General features: G+C 46.4%; 1 protein-coding gene and 1 pseudogene across 2 annotated transcripts in view; one reads left to right on the top strand and one right to left on the bottom strand.

Moving 5' to 3' along the window:
• The window catches only part of PHF20 (PHD finger protein 20), a 168,612-nt gene extending 150,876 nt beyond the window's left edge, over positions 1-17,736 (bottom strand). For both annotated transcript variants that reach the window (XM_021665827.2, XM_021665829.2), the window contains exon 1: positions 17,641-17,736. The gene's annotated coding sequence lies outside the window, so the exon portion shown is untranslated. The remainder of the gene's footprint in view (positions 1-17,640) is intronic.
• A 1,763-nt stretch (positions 17,737-19,499) lies between these two features.
• LOC135277084 (U6 spliceosomal RNA) lies at positions 19,500-19,596 on the top strand (annotated as a pseudogene).
• The last annotated feature ends 2,141 nt before the right edge of the window (positions 19,597-21,737 follow it).

Genomic DNA, 21,737 nt, shown 5'->3' with positions numbered 1-21,737 from the left:
AGTGACAAGTTGGTTACAGTAGGGCCTCTTCCCAGGTCACACTAGAAGAAAGGGAATTAGTCCCTTTTACTTGACAAGGTAGGGAAGGAGGGAGGAAAGACAGGGGAGGTAAGGAGGAAGAAAAAGAAAGGAAGAGGAAAGTGAAGGCAAGAATGAAGAGGGGGAAGAGGCCGGACGTGGTGGCTCACACTTGTAATCCCAGCACTTTGGGAGGCCAAGGCAGGCGGATCACCTGAGATCAGTAGTTGGAGACCAGCCTGGCCAATATGGTAAAACCCTGTCTCTACTAAAACTACAAAAAAATAGCTGGGCATGGTGGCAGGTGTCTGTAATCCCAGTTATTTAAGAGGCTGAGGCAGGAGAGTTGCTTGAGCCCAGGAGGCAGAGGTTGCAGTGAGCCAAGATCATGCCACTGCACACTCCAGCCTGGTTAACAGAGCAAGACGCTATCTCAAAAAAAAAAAAGTAAAGAAAGAAATAGGCCTCAAAACTTCCCCCACTCTCTTCCTAGATACTTGAAATGCTTTCTCTAAGAGTGAGGCTTTTGCTTCCATAATTAAAATGCAGAGACAGCAAACATGGGTTGAGTTTACTCATTCCAAACTACTGAGAATGAGCTGATTAAATCAGATGATTTTCCCAGCAGTGGAAAGGGCCTGTGCCAGGCTTGGGCCTAAAATGTATCTGTTGTACGACCTTTGGCATATTACTCAACTTCACTGAGCTAATAATCTTACCCTTACAAGTTCCTTCTCCTTTTTTCCCCATCAAAGTGTAAGGCCTCAAGACTGGCAAGTGTGCCAAACTAGATACATGGGCACTTCCCTTACCTCCTTCTTCCTCCCTCACCTCCTACACTCGGACACCATTTTGTAGGAACTGCTTCTAAGTCTTGCCCATTGCCAAGTGGATGCCCAGTTCAGGCCTGCATCAGTTCTAATCTTGATTACTCCAATAGCTCCTGAGAAAGCTCCAAGCTTCCAGCCACATCTTCCCCAGATCTAAATAAATACTGTCTCACAAGATGACATCTTCTGAGTAGTTATTTTATGACAGACACCACTCTAAGATATATAGATATAGATATGTAAAATTACTATATCAGCCCATTTAGTGGCTACCTCATAGGTTTGTAATGAGGATTACTCCCATTTTATAGAGGAGAAAACTGAGGTTCACAAAGTAAGTTTCCCAAATAGCAAAGCTAGCCAGGTATTGGGACAAAGAATTGAACCCAGGTAAGACTGACTCCAGTTAACTACACTGTTGCTAATCTTCATCACTGCTACTACAGTGATATTTCTAAAATGTAAGTCTGATCATAAGACTTCTATTTTAAAACAGTTCAGTGGCTCCCCTACAGAACCAAGTTCAAGGTACTCAGTGCAGCATCTGGTCCGTCAGTGAGTTAGCCATTAAGACAAAACCAAAAGAATCTAAAGATAGGAGCTTAAATGGAGAAAAGCAGGCAAGCTTTAGCAGAGGGGCTGTGGGACACAATGGTTATGAGCCAGAAATAAGAGTCCCTGAGTTTGGACCCCAGTCCCAGCACTTTCCAGATAAACTTGCACAAGTCATTTTCTCTCTGAGCTTCAGGCTCCTTATCTGTATGATAAGGATAGCACCAGCACCTACTTCAAACCTTCAGGTGGGTGTTGTGAAGATAAAAGTTACTCAGCACAGGCCTGGCTCACACCTGTAATCTCAGCACTTTGGGAGGCCAAGGTGAACGAATCACCTGAGGTCAGGAGTTTGCGATCAGCCTGGCCAAGATAGTGAAATCCCATCTCTACTAAAAATACAAAAATTAGCCAGGTGTGGTGGCGTGTGCCTGTAATCCCAGCTACTGGGGAGGCTGAAGCAGGAGAATCGCTTGAACTCGAAAGGCAGAGGTTGCAATGAGCCGAGATCACACCACTGCACTCCAGCGAGGATGACAGAACAAGATTCTGTTAAAAAAAAAAAAGTTATTTAGCAAGCCTGGCACATGATAAGCTTGCAAGGTTATTATTGTTTTTGTTGGGTGTGGTGGGTCACACCTGTAATTCCAGCACTTTGAGAGGCCAAGACAGGCAGATCACCTGAGCCCAGGGGTTTGAGACCAGCCTGGCCAATGTGATAAAACCCAGTCTCTACTAAAAACACAAAAAATTAACTGGGTGTGGTGGTGGGCACCTGTAATCCCAGCTACTTGGGAGGCTGGGACAGGAAAATCACTTGAACCCAGGAGGCAGAGGTTGCAGTGAGCGGACATCATGCCACTGCACTACACCCTGGGCAACAAGAGCGAAACTGTCTCAAAAAGTAATAATAAATAGGCATGGTGGCACACAATTGTGGTCCTAGCTACTCAGGAGGCTGAGGCAGGAGGATCACTTGAACCCAGGGGTTCAAGGCTGCAGTGAACTATGATTATACCACTGCGCCCCAGCTTAAGCAACAGAGCAAGAGACCTTGTCTCAAAAAAAAAGGCAAGAGATCAGTACCATCCACCTCACTGGGTGTAGACATTCAAGGAGATAATCATACGGAGGTTCTTTGAAGAGTGCTATCCACAGATAAACGTACGAACTATTATTACTCCTTGCATGCAGAGGAAGACAAAAGCACAGGGAATGATGCAACTGAAGACAGACCACAATTTTGTCCCTGGGGGCTTAAGACAAGCTGCATCCATTTCTTCAGCCACTGGGGGCACCAGTCTCTCTATACCCTAGCTCTGGAGTGAGTTTTGTATAGTTTCCTTTTGTAAAGGGAAGTCTTTTTTGTTGGACACAGAGTCTCACTCTGCCACCAGGCTGAAGTGCAGTGGCACAGTCTGGGCTCAATGCAACCTCTGCCTCCCAGGTTCAATCGATTCCCCTGCCTCAGTCTCCCAAATAGCTGGGATTACACACATGTGCCACCACGCCAGGCTAATTTTTTATATTTTAATAGAGATGGGGTTTCACCATGTTGGCCAGGGTGGTCTCAACCTCCTAACCTCATGATCTGCCCGCCTCAGCTTCCCAAAGTGCTGGGATTAGAGGCGTGAGCCATGGCTGAGGGGAAGTCTTTTTTGAAACACACCTGAGTAGCTATTCTTACAGAATTTCTTTTCTTTTCTTTTTTTTTGAAATAGTTTTGCTCATTGCCCAGACTAGAGTGCAATGGTAAGATCTTGGCCCACTGAAAACTCTGCCTCCTGGGTTCAAGCGATTCTCCTGCCTCAGCCTCCCAAGTAGTTGTAATAATAGGCACCTGCCACCACACCCAGCTAATTTTTGTGTTTTTAGTAGAGATGAGGTTTCACTGTGTTGGCCAGGCTGGTCTTGACCTCCTGACCTCGTGATCCCCAACCTTAGCCTCCCAAAGTGCTAGGATTACAGGCATAAGCCACTGCGCCTGGTCTTTTTTTTGAGACAGAGTCTCGCTCTGCCTCCCAGGCTGGAATGCACTGGCACAATCTTGGCTCGCTGCAACCTCCACCTCCCGGGTTCAAGCAATTATCCTGCCTTAGCCTCCTGAGTAGCTGGGATTACAGGTGCCCACCCACCACACCCAGTTAATTTTTTGTATTTTTAGTAGAGACAGGGTTTCACTGTGTTGGCCAGGCGGGTCTCGAACTCCTGACCTCGTGATCCACCCGCCTCAGCCTCCCAAAGTGCTGAGATTACAAGTGTGAACCACCGTGCATGGCCCATTTTTACAGGATTTCTTAATTGAAGTATCACCATATTACAAAGAAAACCAATTTGGAGATGAAGTCATTACTCAATAGGGCCTCCAAAGACATTTTCACCACCTATAGAGTTTTTTTGTTTTTTGTTTTTTTGAGATAGTGTTTCTCTCTTGTTGCCCAGGCTGGAGTACAATGGCGTGATCTCAGCTCACTGCAACCTCCACCTCCTGGTTTAGAGATTCTCCTGCTTCAGCCACCCGAGTAGCTGGGATTACAGGCATGCACCACCTCGCCAAGCTAATTTTGTTTTGTTTTGTTTTACCCGCCCCACACACTACCTGTTTTGTATTTTTAGTAGAGACGAGGTTTCACCAAGTTGGTCAGGTTGTTCTCAAACTTCTGACCTCAGGTCATCCACCTGCCTTGGTCTCCCAAAGTGCTGGGATTACAGGCATCAGACACCATGCTCAGCAGGAGTTTTAAATACCTCCTAAGTTATTTATGAGGCAATTCATTAATTCCCTTATCCTGGCTGGGCGCGATGGCTGACGCCTGTAATCCCAGCACTTTGGGAGCCGGAGGTAGGAGGATCATCTGAGGTCAGGAGTTTGAGACTAGCCTGGCCAACATGATAAAACCCATCTCTACTGAAAATACAAAAATTATCCAGGCATGGTGGCTACTGCCCGTAGTCCCAGTTACTTGGAAGGCTGAGGCAGGAGAATCACCTGAACCCGGGAGACACAGATTGCAGTGAACCAAGATCACACCACCGCACTACAGACTGGTAACAGGAGCAAAAACGGAAAATAAAATAAAATAAAATTCCCTTATCCTTTAAATATTAACTTTTATTCCTAGCCTTTATTAATACCAGGATATAATTAACATTTACTGAGTTATTACCACATGCTAAAACCTTGACAAATATCTCATTCCCAACAATGCAGAAAAGTCATCATTATTATCCCATTTTATGAAGGAGGAAAATGAGGCTTAGAGCAATAAACAACTTGCCCAAAGCTACCTGGCTAGATAGAAGAGCTGGGACTTCAGAAGCAAGACTTCCTTCCTCCAAAACCCGCTATCTGTTTTTTACTTTTTTGGAGAGAGGGTCTGGCTTTGTGGCCCAGTTTAGAGTGCAGTGGTAGGATCTTGGCTTATGGCGACCTCTGCCTCCCAGGCTCAAACCATCCTCCCACCTCAGCTCCCTGAATAGCTGGGACTACAGGCATGCATGACCACACCTTACTAATCTTTGTAATTTTTGTAGAGGCAGGGTTTTGCCATGTTGTCCAGGCTCAACTAGAACTACTCGGCTCAAGTGATCTGCCCACCTAAGCTTCCCAAAGTGCTGGAATTACAAGTGTGAGTCACCATGCCAGGCCCCCACTAACCTTTACTGCTTTTAAAAACAAGGTCTAAAAATATAATAACAAATAAATAAATATCTCTAGAGGGACAGGATTAATACGATAGGAACAACCAAGAATAAAAAGAAAAAAATGAATAAAAACAAGGTCTTTGGGGCTGGGTGCACTAGCTCATGTCTGTAAACCCAACACTTTGAAATGCTGAGGTGAGAAGATCACTGAGGTCAGGAGTTCAAGACAGGACTGGCCAACATAGTAAAACTTCATCTCTACTAAAAATACAAACATTAGCCAGGTGTGGTGGCACGTGCCTGTAATCCCAGCTACTCAGAAGGCTGAGGCAGGAGACTCGCTTGAACCAGAGAGTCAGAGGTTGCAGTGAGCAGAGATCGTCCCACTGCACTCCAGCCTCGCAACAGAGCAAAACTCTGTCTCGAAATAAATACATAAATTAATTAATTAAAAATAAAAACAAGGTATTTGGGGCTGGGTTCGGTGGCTCATGTCTGTAATCTCAGCACTTTGGGAGGCTGAGGTGGGTAGATCACCTGAGATAAGGAGTTCAAGACCAACCTGGCCAACAAGGTGAAACCTTGTTTCTAACAAAAATACAAAAATTAGCCAGGTGGGTGCCTTTAATCCCAGCTACTTGAGAGGCTGAGACACCGCTTGGGCCCAAAAGGCAGAGGTTGCAGTGAACTGAGATTGTGCCACTGCACTCCAGCCTGGGAGACAGAATGAGACTCTGTCTCAAAAAAATAAATAAATAAGGTTTTCAACATTAATAATATTAAGGGATTACTGTTAGTTTTGTGTGTGTGAAAATGAGGGGAAAAAAATGTTGTCAGGTGTAGTGGCTCACACCTATAATCCCAGCACTTTGAGGCTGAGGTGAGTGGATCACAAGGCCAGGAGTTCGAGACCAGCCTGGCCAATATGGTGTAACCCTGTCTCTACTAAAAATACAAATTAGTTGGATACCTGTAGTCCCAGCTACTTGGGAGGCTGAGGCAGGAGAATCGCTTGAACCCAGGAGGCAGAGGTTGCAGTGAGCCGAGATTGTACCACTGCACTCCAGCCTGGGTGACAGAGCAAGACTCAATCTCAAAAAAAAAAAAAAAAAAGGAAGGGCAGGACAGTGGCTCATGCCTATAATCCCAGTACTTTGGAAGGCCGAGGCAGGAGAATCACTTGAGCCCAGGAGTTCACGATCAGCCTGGGTAACATAGCAAGACCCTGTCTCTACAGATAAATATATATATATATATATTAGCCAGGCGTGGTGGCATACACCTGTAGTCCCAACTACTCAGGAGGCTGAGGCAAGAGGATCGCTTGAATCCAGGAGGTTGAGGTTGCAAGTAAGCTGTGATTGTGCCACCTCATTCCAGCCTAGGCAAGAGTCAAACTCCATCTCAAAAAAAAAAAAAAAAAGTAAGAATCTTTTTATTTAGCATACACTACTGATAAAGTTATAGATGAAATTCAAACTAGGCCAGGTGCTGTGGCTTATGCCTGTTATCCCAGTACTTTGGGAGGCCAAGGCAGGTGGATCACAAGTTCAGGAGTTCAAGATCAGCGACCAACATAGTGAAACCCCATCTCTACTAAAAATACAAAAATTAGCCAGGCGTAGTGGCTTACACCTGTAATCCCAGCTACTCAGGAGGCTGAGGCAGGAGAATTGCTTGAACCTGGGAGGCGGAGGCTGCAGTGAGTCAAGACTGTGCCACTGCACTCCAGCCTGGGCAACAGAGCGAGACAAGAAAGAAAGAAAGAAAAGAAAAAAAAGAAAGAAAGAAAGAAGGAAGAAGGCAGGCAAGCAAGCAAGAAAAGAAAGAAAAACTAACAAGGCCCATTGAACAGCCCATGGAGGAATTTTACATTTTCTGAGAGGAATAAAATGAAAGTAATAATGGTACCTATACTCAACTCTTCATAGATCACCAAGCCAGGAAAACCCTATAAACTATATTTCTTCTTTTCTTTCTTATTTTTAAACACAGGCTCTCGCTGCCACCCAGGCGGGAATACAGTGGTAGTATCATAGCTCACTGCAGCCTTGAACTCCTGGGTTCAAGCAATCTTCCCACTTCAGGCTCCCGAGGAGCTGGGACTACAAGGCGTGCATCACCATGCCAGACAAATTTTTTTTCTTTTCTTTATTTTTTTTTGAGAAGGATTCTCACTCTGTTGCCTAGGCTGAAGTGGAGTGGCTCGATCTTGGCTCACTGAAACCGCTGCCTCCCGGGTTCAAATGATTCTCCTGCCTCAGCCTCCTGAGTAGTAGGATTACAGATGCATGCCATCATGCCTGGCTGATTTTTATATTTTTAGTAGAGACAGGGTTTCACCATGTTGGCCAGGCTGGTCTTGAACTCCTGACCTAAGGTGATCTGCCCGCCTCAGTCTCCCAAAGTGCTGGGATTACAGGCGTGAGCCACCATACCCGGCCTTGCCTTTTTTTTCCTTTTTATAGAAATGAGATTTCACTTGGTGGCCAAGACTGGTCTCAAACGCCTGGCTTCAAGTAATCCTCCTGCCTTGGCCTCCCAAAGTGCTGGGATTACAGGCATAAGCCACCATGCCCCGACAAACCAGGTTTCTTTAATTCCCTTTTTAGATTAGGAAATGAAGAGAAAGGGTAACATTTACTGATATTTCCAATGACTGATGTCAGACAGTTATGATAATACTTGGGTGAGGAAACAGGCTCATATAGGTTAAGTAACTTGCCATGCTGGAAAGTTCTGACCCCAATGTTCAAAAGGTTTAAGCCATATGCCAAAATTACATGTGGCCCCAAGAGAGTGGCAAATACTGGTACTCAAAGTCAGGCATTCCACCTCCAAATCCTGGGTCCTCGCCACCACATACCATGCAGCCTAGACATGAAAAGTGGCCTCTTGTAGCCAGGGACAGTGGCTCATGTCTATAATCCCAGCACCTTGAGAGTCTGAGACAGGTGGATTGTCTAAGGTCAGGAGTTCGAGACCAGCCTGGCCTACATAGTGAAACCATGTCTACTAAAAATACAAAAAATTTGCTGGGCATGGAGGCAGACACCTGTAATCTCAGCTACTAGGGAGGCTGAGGCAGGAGAATCGCTTGAACCGGGGAACCGGGAGGCAGAGGCTGCAGTGAGCGGAGATCATGCCACTGCACTCCAGCCAGCGTGACAAGAAAGAAACTCCATCTCAAAAAAAAAAAAAAAAAAAGTGACTCTTGGCCAGGCGCAGTGGCTTATGCCTATAATCCTAGCACTTTGGGAGGCCGAGTAGAGTAGATCACTTGAGGTCAGGAGTTCAAGACCAGCTTGGCCAATATGGTGAAAACCTATCTCTATCAAAAATAGAAAAATTAGCCAGATGTGGTGGCACGCACCTGTGATCCTAGCTACTTGGGAGGCTGAGGCAAGAGAATTGCTTGAACCCAGGAGGCGGAGGTTGCAGTGAGCCAAGATCGTGCCACTGCATACCAGCCTGGGCGACAGAGCCAGACTCTGTCTCAAAAAAAAAGAAAAAAATCTGGGGTGAAGGTGGCAACGTGCCTCAGTGCTGGTTTTCAGGCTGCTTCATGTTTGATTTGTAGTTAAAGTGACTTATTCTAATTTCTTTTTTTTTTTTTTTTTTTTTTTTTTTTTTGAGACGGAGTTTCGCTCTTGTTACCCAGGCTGGAGCGCAATGGCGCGATCTCGGCTCACCGCAATCTCCGCCTCCTGGGTTCAGGCAATTCTCCTGCCTCAGCCTCCTGAGTAGCTGGGATTACAGGCACGCGCCACCGTGCCCAGCTAATTTTTTGTATTAGTAGAGACGGGGTTTCACCATGTTGACCAGGATGGTCTCGATCTCTTGACCTCGTGATCCACCCGCCTCGGCCTCCCAAAGTGCTGGGATTACAGGCTTGAGCCACCGCGCCCGGCCGACTTATTCTAATTTCTAAGGGAAAAAGCACAATAGCTACAGAGAGATGAACGTAAGAGCACTGGGACAGGAGGCAAAGAAACCTGGACTCCAATCCAGGCCCTGCTTATTAGCCAAATGACCTTGGACAGTTACTCATCTCAGTTTCCTCCTGTTAGAAGAAGATAATAGGTCACATGTAAGGATTCAATCACATCTAAGAGAGTGCTCCAAATATGCTAGCTATAGTTATTATTGTAAAATGCCCACATTTCCAAATCAAGTTTCCACAGCCTAGAAATCCCAACACCTGTGCACCTGTAGAAGCAAGAAAGGAATGTCAATCCACCTAGCCACGGACTTTTTCCATATGAGAAAGAGACCTCTTGAAAATCGTGTCTCAGGCTGGGCGCGGTGGCTCACGCCTGTAATCCCAGCACTTTGGGAGGCTGAGGCGGGCGGATCATGAGGTCAAGAGATCGAGACCATCCTGGCCAACCCGGTGAAACCCCGTCTCTACTAAAAATACAAAAAAAAAATTAGCTGGGCATGGTGGCACGCACCTGTGGTCCCAGCTACTTGGGAAGCAGAGGTGGAAGAATCGCTTGAACCCAGGAGGCAGAGGTTGCAGTGAGGCGAGATTGCGCCACTGCACTCTAGCCTGGTGACAGAGCAAGACTCCATCTCAAAAAAAAGAAGAAATATTTATTTAAAGAAAATCGTGTCTCTACTAGGACAGGGAGCCCAAATACCCATCTGAGATACCTAGAAGTCAGCCTTCAAAATCCTAGGATTATGTTCCTGACATGAAATAAACTGTCATTGAATATAAACCATGGTTTAAGCCAGATGTGGTGGCTCACACCTGTAATCCCAGCACTTTGGGAGGCTGAGATTCGTGAGGTCAGGAGTTCAAGACCAGCCTGGCCAATATGGTAAAACCCTGTCTCTACTAAAAATTTAAAAAATTAGCCAGGTGTGATGGCATGCACCTATAGTCCCAGCTACTTAGAAGGCTGAGGCAGGAGAATCACTTGAACCCAGGAGGTGGAGGTTGCAGTAAGCTAAGATTGCACTCCAGCCTGGGTGACAGAGTGAGACTCAATCTCAAAGAAAAAAAAAAACCTTTGTTTAAATCCTTCCCCAAGCCCCTCCTCTTGCTCCTTCCCCAAAGTTCACTGATTCAAGCTCCACCACTCTTTCCTAAAACTGTCCAATTTACATAGAGTGACCCATATTAGGCTCCTAAAATTGTACAGGAATCTGCCAGCTCATTAGTTCCATTATTCAGCAAGAGAGCAAGATCCAGGTAGGACATAGCCCAAGATCTAGCAAAGTTGCCAAAGCATTATTACAAATTAAGGTTTCCTTTTTTTTTTAAGACAGAGTTTCACTCTTGTTGCCCAGGCTGGAGGGCAGTAGTGCAATCTCAGCCCACTACAATCTCTGCCTCCTGGGTTCAAGCAATTCTCCTGCCTCTGACTCTCAAGTAGCTGGGATGACAGGAGCCCGCCACCACGCCTGGCTAATTTTTGTTTGTTTGTTTGCTTGTCTGTTTGTGAGGGAGTCTCGCTCTGTCACCCAAACGAGTACAGGGGCACAATCTCAGCTCACTGCAACCTCCACCTCCTGGGTTCAAGTGATCCTCGTGCCTCAGCCTCTTGAGTAGCTGGGACTACAGGTGCATGCCACAACACTTGGGTAATTTTTGTATTTTTCATAGAGACAAGTTTTCACCATGTCAGGCCTCCAGCTACTCAGGAAGCTGAGGCAGGAGAATCACTTGAATTCAGGAGGCAGAGGTTGCAATGAGCCGAGACTGCGCCACTGCACTCCAGCCTGGGCAACAGAACAAGACCCTCTCAAAATAAATAAATAATATACACACACACAGACACACATATATATATAACATAAAAAGAATGTCTATCAAGAAAAATGTAGCGGGGCGCGGTGACTCACACCTGTAATCCCAGCACTTTGGGAGGCCGAGGCGGGCAGATCACCTGAGGTCAGGAGTTTGAGACCAGCCTGACTAATATGGAGAAAACCCATCTCTACCAAAAATACCAAATTAGCCAAGCATGATGGCACATGCCTGTAATCCCAGCTACTTGGGAGGCTGAGGCAGGAGAATCGCTTGAACCCAGGAAGCAGAGGTTGTGGTGAGCTGAGATTGTGCCACCTGCACTTCAGTCTGGGCAACAAGAGAGCTTCGTCTCAAAAAAAAAAGAAAAAAGAAAAGAAAAAAATGTAAACATCCTCCCTATTACTTCTGAGGAAGCTGAAGAAGAAAAAAAAGTTCCAGAAGTTAAATATACATTTTTTTTTTTTTTGACACAAAGTCTCGCCCTGTCACCCAGGCTGGAGTGCAGTGGTGCAATTTCAGCTCACTGCAACCTCTGCCTCCTGGGTTCAAGTGATTCTCTTGCCTTAGCCTCCCAAGTAACTGGGACTACAGGTACACACCACCACACCCAGCTGATTTTTTTGTATTTTTAGTAGACAGGGCTTTCAACATATTGGCCAGGCTGGTCTTGAACTCCTGACCTCATAATCCACCCACCTCGGCCTCCCAAAGTGCTGGGATTACAGGCATATGCCACCATGCCCAGCCTAAATATACCTTTAAATCCTGATATCCAAGCCCCATCAGTAACTGTCTTTGAGAATAATCATGCGTTTTCAAAGAACTGTTAGTTTTATTCATTTGTTAAGTTATTTGAAATACAGAGTTCTTATTATCCTTAACAACTCCTTGTGTGGGTTTTGTGGCTGTGTGTTCTTCACAAGAGCACTTGGAAGTAATGGGGTCTCACTCTGTCACCCAGGTTGGGGTGCAGTGGTACAATCCTAGCTCACTGCAGCCTCTGAACTCCCATGTCAGCCTCCCAAGGAGCTGGGACTACAAGCAGGCACCACCATGCCTACTTTTTTTTTTTTTTTTTTTGGTAAAGACAGGAGTCTCACTTTTTTGCCCAGGCTGGTCTTGAACTCCTGGCTTCAAGCAATCCTCCCACTTTGGCCTCCCAAAGTGATGGGATTACAGGCCTAAGCCACTACACCCACCTAACTACAAGTAATTGTTAAATGGTATTTGTACTTAGGATTCACTTTCAAACTTCAGAAAGGGAGTTTAAACACCTTTACAATCCAGGAAGAAGTACCAGGCAACTGACTCCCACAGATACAGGAGATCCTGGGGAAGGGGACTAAAAGCATTACATATTACTTTCCCCAAATCCCAGCCAAAGGCAAACAACCTGCTTGCTTCATCTTTAAATTTCATGCCCCCTGCCCTGCTAATTCAAACCAAAAAACAAAGCTGTGGAAAGGAGGAAATGAAGTCTCTTTTTAAGTACACATTAGATAAGAGAACTGACAAGTAAACACAGGGTATATAAAGTATGGGCTCCTTCTTGGTAAGGCAGGGAAGTAACTAACATTGAATGGGGAACGTAGGAAGACTTCTTTGAGGATTTCAGGTAGTTCTGAATGAAAAACAGCATGGAACTGGAAGAAGACATGGAGGCAGAAGAATGCTAAAGTTGGGTATCAGAACAGGCTGGCTGCCTCAGCTAGAAAAAAGACAGTGGCAGAAGTGACTCGGACAAGGGAATAACTGGCAGGCTGCCCAAGGGAGCACATGAAAGAAATCAGATCTGCTGCAACAAGCTTCCACAGGCAACTGGGTTTCTAAGCAAGGCAGCGACCAAGATTCAGTAAGGGTGGACACTGCAGATAATCAGCCCCTCATTTTACAAATGGGGAGAAGCAGGCCCATAGCATTAAATCACTTGCCTTAGATCTCACAGTGAGTGAAAGAGCTGGGAGTAAGTCAAATCCAGATCAAATCCATTACTGAATAGGATCTGACATTCATGTGAGGAATATGGGGTTGGGGGAGGACAGGGACACAAAATAGTCTAGTCATTCAGGTTTGTCCTGATTAGGGCTGGCAACAGGATCATGCTGGAAGAGGGCCATGACAGGTGACAGCCAGGGAAATAGGTACAGATGATCCAACACACTTAGAAAGGAAAAACGCTTTCAGAGGTAGTCTTTGTCTCTAAAAAAAATTTTTTTTAAAAAAAAGGAAAAACCTACTTGAGACTTAGAATACATTAGACATGTAGGTACAAAAGGAGAAAGATCATCATAAGGCACCACCACCATCAGAGAATATCATCTTCTCCCCAGCATCTGCCTTTCCGGAGCACCCATTTAGAGAAAGCCAGCAGCTTCCATTCAAGGTCGGGGCACCTACCTTTATCCTGGCTTTTCCCGGCCCATTTCCAGAACCCAGAAAACCAGGAAGGACTCTTTGGAAATTCCAACACCTGTAACCCTGCTGATTTGGGGTATCACAGACTCCAAAGGCGAGGAACCAGAGACAAGCTGGCTATGCAGTATTTATTAGAATGATTCTATATCAAAAATTATGTTCACATTCAAGTAAGAAATATTTAGTAACCATTTAAATTTGGCAATAGCCAGGCATGGGAGCTCACACCTATAATCCTGACACTTTGGGGGGCTAAGGCGGAGGACTGCTTAAGCCCAGAAGTTCAAGACCAACCTGTGTAAAATAGCAAGCGCTCATCTCTAAAAAAAATTTAAAATTAGCCAGGTGGGGTGGCATGTGCCTGTGGTCCCTGAAACTCAAGAGACTAAGGGGAGGATCGCTTGAGCCCAGAAGGTTGAGGCTGCAGTGAGCCATGATCACACCACTGTACTCCAGCCTGGGTGACAGAGTGAGACCCTGGCCCCACCCCCATACCCCCTCCCCCCAAAAAAAAGACAATATATATAGAAACCAAACTTCTGGAAAAGTTTTGGCCACGATTTAAAAAGCTATGTGCTAGAGGCCGGGTGCGGTGGCTCATGCCTGTAATCCCAGCACTTTGGGAGGCCAAGGTGGGCAAATCACCTGAGGTCAGGAGTTTGAAACCAGCCTGATCAACATCAGGAAACCCCATCTCTACTAAAAATACAAAATTAGCCAGGCATAGTGGCACATGCCTGTAATCCCAGCTGCTCGGGAGGCTGAGGCAGGAGAACCGCTTGAACCTGGGAAGCAGAGGCTGCAGTGAGCCAAGATGGTGCCACTGCACTCCAGCCCAGGCACCAAGAGTGAAACTCTGCCCCTCCCCCCAAAAAAAAGGCTAGGCAAGGTGGCTCACACCTGTAATCTCAGCACTTTGGAAGGCCAAGGTGGGTAGATCACGAAGTCAAGAAATTGAAATCATCCTGGCCAACATGGAAAAAGCCAATCTCTACTAAAAATACAAAAATTAGCCAGGCGTGGTAGCATGCACCTGTAGTCCCAGCTACCCGGGAGGCTGAAGCACAGGAATTGCTTGAATCTGGGAGGCGGAAGTTGCAGTGAGCCAAGATGGCGCCACTGCACTCCAGCCTGGCGACAGAGCAAGACTCCGTTTCAAGAAAAACAATATAAAGCTATGTGCTACAATAACTAATTGAGTACAACTAATAAAGGACCACGGCCTTGTACAAACTTTTAAGGGATGTGTGTCTGGATAAAGATAAAATAAAAAACAAAACCCCAGCATAAGACTAACTACCACCTTCCTATTTTCAGAGAAATCTTTGTCTTTGTGTATAAAACCTCACTACTCAAACTGTAGTTCAGTAATATAGCATCACTTGCAAATTAGAAATACATTTAAGTCCCATCCTAGACCTACCAAATCAGAATCAGCATTTTAACAAGACCCCTGGGTGACTTATATCCACATTCAAATTTGAGAAGCACTGGTATAGAATACTTTAAGGGTGCACTGTACAGCAGTACACAGATAAAGTATCGAACAGCCAAAGAAAGAGACAAAGTACCTGTTCACTTTCAGTATACTATATTTTATTAGGTACTGCTCAGACAGACCTCCAGCGTTTTTCATAAATTTGGCATTTACTAATGACCACATGATCTAACTGTGGGATCTACTTCACTTCCGGAAACAACACAACTTAGTTCTAGGGCTTTCATGCACATGAAATATAAAACAGCTTAGTTGTTCTGAAAACATAATAATGGTTAATTTTATTCAAGTCCCAACACTGAGTTCAGAGCACTTCTCCATAAGCCCCATTAATCTCTCCAGGTTTCTGGGAACATCATTAAATTCCTCAGCATCCTTAAGAAGCAGGTGCTTAGCAAACATCCAGTTTCCAAATGAGAGTCAGAGGGGCTTGATCCTGAAAATGTAGTATTTTCCTGCCTTGTCCTACTGGCATAGCTTCTTGGACCTAAAATCTCTTTCCTGCTGAGGCCTCATGCAGCTGCACACTCAAGTGCTTCCCAAAAGGAAGAAAGGTCAGAGGTATCATTATCCCCAAGCACTTGGAATTCCAGCTGTGGAGAAATTAATCTGGTTGGGGGTTCAGGCTGAGAAGCCCTGAATAAGATCTGTAAAGGCAGAGGGAAACACAAAAGAAAGAACTATTGAGGCTCTTAAGAGACAGGAGGTCCCAGATATTTGCAGATTTTAAAGTGAGGATTGGGTGCAGATTTTAAAGACTGACAAGTATGTCAGAGGATGACTGGGAGAGAAAAATATCCATTTCCCCACCAACACCCCAGGGACAAGAACAAAAAGAGTGTCCACGGGATTCCTCCAAATGGCATCTTTTCTTCATAAAAGATAGTAAGAAAGCCAATGTAGGGAAGAAGCTTATGGGCTAGAAGTAGCTGGAAAAATCTAAGAGTTTTGTTTTTGTTTTCCAGCACAAGGAGATAAAGCAAAGGAGAAAACACTATGTACCTCAACAGAATCTTAGATCTTTTCTTTCTTTTCTTTTTCTTTCTTTCTTTTTTTTTTTAATAGAGACGGAGTTTCACCATGTTGGCCAGGATGGTCTCGATCTCTTGACCTCGTGATCCGCCCGCCTGGGCCTCCCAAAGTGCTGGGATTACAGGCGTGAGCCACCGCGTCCAGCGAATCTTAGATCTTATATGAAGTAAACCACCAGGGGAATTTAGAGTCCTGTGATTAACCAAAGAAATGGTTTCCACTTTGAATCCAGCGCTGAGGGCCCAGGCAGTTCTAGACTTCAGGCCACCTCCAGCACAAGGGAAATCTTTACAGCCACTACATACGCAGAACATCCCAAAGACAGAAACCAGAAAAATGTTTGGGGATTGGACAAGCCAAGAAGGAAGAGATCCTGCTTGCAGAAAGATAAGATAGATCTAAGAAAAAAAATGTGCAGGTAGCCCTTTAGGAGAGGAATCCTTCCCTGAAGGGGGAGGAGAATTCAGGAGGTGTGACTCTAGGAAGTGTGCTGGCGCGGGGAGGAGGGAAGGCCGCAGAAGCAGAGAAAAAGTACCATGCTGAGCAAAGATATGCAGTCGGCACTCGCCAGAGGAAGAGGAAATGGGTGCACTGACCAGACTGGGAGAGCACCTCAAGAGGAATGTGGCTCCAAAAAGGGAAGGAAACAGGAATGAAAATGTCTTGGATGACAGAAAAGCTAAAATGGGCAGGAGGGCATGCTCAAAACCATGGACCATCCACCACCTAGAAATGAGGACTCAGGAAAAAGGTGCCGCCCCCCCAAATTTAAGAACCATCTGGAAAGTGGCTGCACCTTGTGAGTTGTATAACTAAAAGGGGTTCATCTCGTACATTTGGGGAGCACAAGAAACAAATATACTCCAAGATATGAAAATGAGTCTCCCTCAGCAAACAAGGTAGTTTGATTTGGAGAACACATGAAAAGGGTGTAACCCCAAGAATATAGTCTCGGGAAAAGGCAGTGAATTACCTTATTTGTGAAACTGTAAATAAGTACCCACAAACTTCAGAATTTGGACATCCTTTTCGGCGCAACCTCAGATTTGAAGGGCTGAGGAAAGGAAGCGGCCCCTAAATTTTAAAATTCCAGAAGGCATGCTCTCAGATTTGGGACCTGGAAAAGAGGGATTCTTCCTTGGAGTGGTGGGGATACAAGAAAGTATCCCAAAACTTTGGTTAATGGACCCCAGATCTGAGGACCCGATAACAGGATGAACCTCTAAATTGGAACGGAAATGCAGAATCAAACTGGAGGCCCGAACAAAAGGAGTGTGCTCCCAGTTTGGGGGCTGAAGAGGGTGCATAGAAATTGAGACAAAAATACCAGGGCTACCACTTAAGAAAGGGGGTGTGCCGCCCAGTTTTCAGAACTATAGAGAAAAGGGACACTCCCATATTTGGGGTCTTGAGAAAGGAATGTGCTCCCCAGAATAGGATAAAAAAGCCAATTTTAAAAAACGTATTCCCAAAGCACAAGGCAACAGCAGAGGTTGCTGACGAGGCTCTAGGGGCCCACATAGCTCAGGCTCGGGCCCTACCGCTTACCCGCACCCCCAACACGGCCCGCTCCGCGCCCCGGGCCCGCACCCCACGGCCCAGCCCCCTCGGGCGGCGCTCATTGGCCGCAGCCGCCGTCACTCCTGCGCGTAACCCCGGGGATTGGGCACCGCTCGCACGCCCGCCACGCTCTCAGCAGCAGTCCCAGGGCCTCCCTCCAGGCTGGGCGAGCGGGACCAGGCGGGGAGCGGGGCCGGACAAGGGACCGGAGCAGCGGTGGCGTCCGTCACCGTCCCCGCCCGCACGGCGCGCGCGCGCGCGGCGCGGGCCCGGCCCAACCCGGCCCCGGCTGGCCGGCTTCGCCTTGCCGAGCCTCGCCGCGAGCTCACCTCACAGCCCCACTCCGGCTGCGCCGCTCCAGGACCAACCGACAGAAGGACTCTGCGTGCTGCGCACCACGTGACCCCCGGGACGCGCCCAGCGTATCCCCCGCCCCCCATACACACGCACCACCGCCACCACCGAGTGACGTAACGTCCCAGCTGCCCCGCCCCCGGCCCCGCCCGCCCGATCGCCGTGGCAACTGCCTGCGCAGGCCACGCCCACTGTCCTGACGCGCGGGAAACAGGCCCGCGCCCCATCAGGAACACGAAGTCCCCACTCACTCATAACCACTGAGATCACAGAAGCCGGGGACTAGACGCTATCCATCACCTGTTAATTTTGCCACTTAAATGCGTCTCAAAGCTTCCCACTTTTCTCCATCCCACTGTGACCACCTCCATCGAACTGACCACCATCTCACTCCATGATGGTGGTGGTCTCTACCCTATTACTCTTCGCCATCGTAATCCATTCTTCACACACCGGCAGTAAGATCTTTTCAAAAAACCATCCCCTGCTCAAAGCCTGTTTCCCTCCCTATTCCGGATTAAGATCTAAATCTTCACCTAGACTGTCTACCAGGCTTTTCAAAATCTGAACCTGACCTGCCGCTTTCTTATCCTCACACACCAGCTCCCTCACATTCTCAGCGTCCTTCAACTCTGCAACCAATCCAGTTTCCTCTCACCTCAGAGCCTTTACACTCATTTCTCCTCCACCTTGTCATTAACTCCTAGAAAGGTTTCCAATTGCTGCTAAGGATAAGAAGCTATATTTTGTCAGGGAACGAAGGTCGGAGTTGAAGCCACCCCTAAAGAATATGAAGCCAGTTTTCTCTACAACTAGAAATGCCATAATAGAAAAAAAAAAAAAAAGAATATGAAGCCAGGAGCAATGGCTCAAGCCTGTAATCCCAATGCTTTGGGAGGCTGAGACAGGTGGATCACTTGAGCTCAGGAGTTCCAGACCAGTCTGGGCAGCATAGCTAGACCGCCATCTCTACAAGAAATACAAAACTTAGCCAGGCATGAGCGTGCACACCTGTGGTCCCAGGTCAACCTTCTGAGTAGCTGGGACTGTAAGCCCACGCCACCATGCCTGACTAATTTTTCTTTTCTTTTTTTTTTTTTTTGAGACAGGGTCTCACTCATTGTGTCACCTAGGCTGGAGTGCAGTGGTGCAGTCTCAGCTTCATCATAAATTCCACCTCCTAGACCCAAGCAATTCTCTCACCTCAGTCTCCCAGGTAGCTGGGACCAAGGTGTGCACCACCAAGTCTGTCTAATTTTTGCATTTTTTTGTAGAGACACAGTTTTACTTTGTTGTTCAGGCTGGTCTCAAACTCATTGGCTCAAGTGATCCTCCCGCCTCAGCCTCCAGAAATGCTAAAATTACAGGCCTGAGCCAGCAAATCCAGCCTGAGGGGTGCTTTTCAAACAAGGGCTGGAGACTAAGGAGGATATTGCCTCAGTTGAGGTAGTCAGGGCAAAGAACAGCCCTTAGGTAGAGGTACTGTGGAACCAGGGACAAAAGCTTCAGCTGCACTTGCTTCAGCAGTACATGTATTGCATTAAAATTGTAACACAACTAGGATGGTGGCTGACACCTGTAATCCCAGCACTCTGGGAGGCCAAAACAAGCAGATTACCTGATGTCAGGAGTTCAAGACCAGCCTGGCCAACATGGTGAAACCCCATCTCTAATAAAAATACAAAAACTAGCCAGTCATGGTAGCGCATGCCTATAGTCCCAGCTACTTGAGAGGCTGAGGCAGGAGAATGACTTGAACCCAGGAGGCAGAGCTTGCAGTGAGCTGAGATCACACCACAGCCTGGGCAACAGAGCAAGATTCCATCTCAAAAAATAATAATAATGAAATAAAATAGTAACAATACAGAAAAGATTTGCATGACCCTTGCACAAGGATAAGCATGCAAATTCATGATGCATTCCATACTTTTTAAAAAATCAGCAATTTGAGGATCAGCGCCACTCAGTCAACTAAGTACTTACATACAGGAAGAAAGGGCCTTCGCAAGATCCTCTGGGTTTATGTCTATTAATATGAAATTGTTTAAATGTTAGTGGCTTGGGCTGGGCACGGTGGCTCATGCCTATAATCCCAGCACTTTGGGAGGCCGAGGCGGGTGGATCACGAGGTCAAGAGATCGAGACCATCCTGGTCAACAAGGTGAAACCCCGCCTCTACTAAAAATACAAAAATTAACTGGGCATGGTGGTGCATGCCTGTAATCCCAGCTACTTGGGAGGCTGAGGCAGGAGAATTGCTTGAACCCAGGAGGTGGAGGTCGCGGTGAGCCGAGATCGCGCCATTGCACTCCAGTCTGGGTAACAACAGCGAAACTCCACCTCAAAAAAAAAAAAAAAAAAGTTAGTGGCTATGGTAGCACACAATGAATTTTTTGCCCCTCCCAACCACAATAACGTCAAGAACTCCAGACTCTGTAGCCCCATATAAATATAGCATGTTTCTTCACTTATTCAACCTGCATGTATTGAGAGTCAAATTAAAGATGGGCACCGGGCCAGGCGCAGTGGTTCACACCTGTAATCCCAGCACTGTGGGAGGCCGAGGCGGGTGGATCACAAGGTCAAGAGATCGAGACCATCCTGGCCAACATGGTGAAACCTCGTCTGTACTAAAAATACAAAAAAACAGCCTGGCATGGTGGCATGTGCCTGTGGTCCCAGCTACTTGGGAGGCTGAGGCAGACGAATCCTTGAACCCAGGAGGCGGAGGTTGCAGTGAACCGAGATTGCACCACTGCACTCCAGCCTGGCGACAGAGCAAGACTCCGTCTCAAAAAAAAAAAAAAAAAGGATGGGCACCAAATACTCAGAGCATAATGAGACAGGCCCCACTCTCAAGGAGCTCACAGACTGGTGAAGTAATCATGGCAAGCAAAAGAGAAATATGTTACAAGGGACCCAGAGCTACAACAGGGCTGCAGGCTCAGAAAACAAATAGGCACAAGGGCAGCTCCAACAGCAGCAGCTGCTGCTCCCAGCAACACTGCACACCATTGCTGGGATCCAATCTTAATATCCCTTTGTCTTTTTGAGAGGCAAAGTCTTGGCCAGCAGCCACTGTCGATTGGCCAATCTCAGGTCACATGGATGAGTCCAGCCTGCCAGGGAAAGAAGAGAGGAATGATCTGCCCTTAGGGGTACTCCCCAGATGGGAAGTGGAGGTTGGAAGGAGACTGACACTGATTGGGGAAAAATAACTGAATACAGATATGAAAAAAGTACCTTGGGAGCTAAGCTCTTTGTGATTTAAAAACTTGCAGAAATTTGACTTGCCAGTTTCTTCTGAACTGAATATGAATGGAATGCTAGCCAGAGAACTCCAGTTTACAAGGTTCAAAGTTCTCTGACTCCTTAATAACATCTATTTCTGCTTTAAGATCCTCCCCAGCATCTTACTAATACTGTATTTCAGAACTATAGTCCCAGCCCTTAAAATGAGAGCACCAATATCAAACCCTGTGTGCATCCATATGAAGTATAGAGTAGCACAAAAAGCATCCAATACCTACATGGGAGAGTTGTCACTCTCCATAGACATCAATTTTCTTCAATATTCACTTTTTTCACTCAATTAGATAACATATATCTAACAACACAGAATTGTCACGTTTAAGTTCAATAATGTGTGAGAAAATATACTGAACTATGAAATTCTATACAAATTAATTTCTGATTTCTCTGATTTCTTTCTTTCTTTCTTTCTTTCTTTTTTTTTTTTTTTTTTTTGAGACAGTCTTGCTCTTGTCTTCCAGGTTGGAGTGCAATGGCACCATCTCGGCTCACTGCAACCTCCTGCTCCTGGGTTCAAGCAATTCTCCTGCCTCAGCCTCCTGAGTAACTGGGATTGCAGGTGCCCACCACCACACCTGCCTAATTTTTGTATTTTTTTAGTAGACACAGGGTTTCACCATGCCAGGCTGGTCTCAAACTCCTGACCTTGTGATCCGCCTCTCTCAGCCTCCCAAAGTGCTGGGATTAAAGGCATGAGCTACTGCTGCAGGCCAATTTCTGATTTCTTTTCTTTTCTTTTCTTTTTTTTTTTTGAGATGGA

Source organism: Aotus nancymaae, unplaced genomic scaffold, assembly GCF_030222135.1.
Source record: "Aotus nancymaae isolate 86718 unplaced genomic scaffold, 86718_ANA_hifiasm-v0.15.2.pri h1tg000029l, whole genome shotgun sequence".
In the NCBI taxonomy this organism is placed as follows: Eukaryota; Metazoa; Chordata; class Mammalia; order Primates; family Aotidae; genus Aotus; species Aotus nancymaae.
The sequence above is the reverse complement of the archived record's forward strand: the minus strand, read 5'-3'. Positions and strand labels throughout refer to the sequence as shown.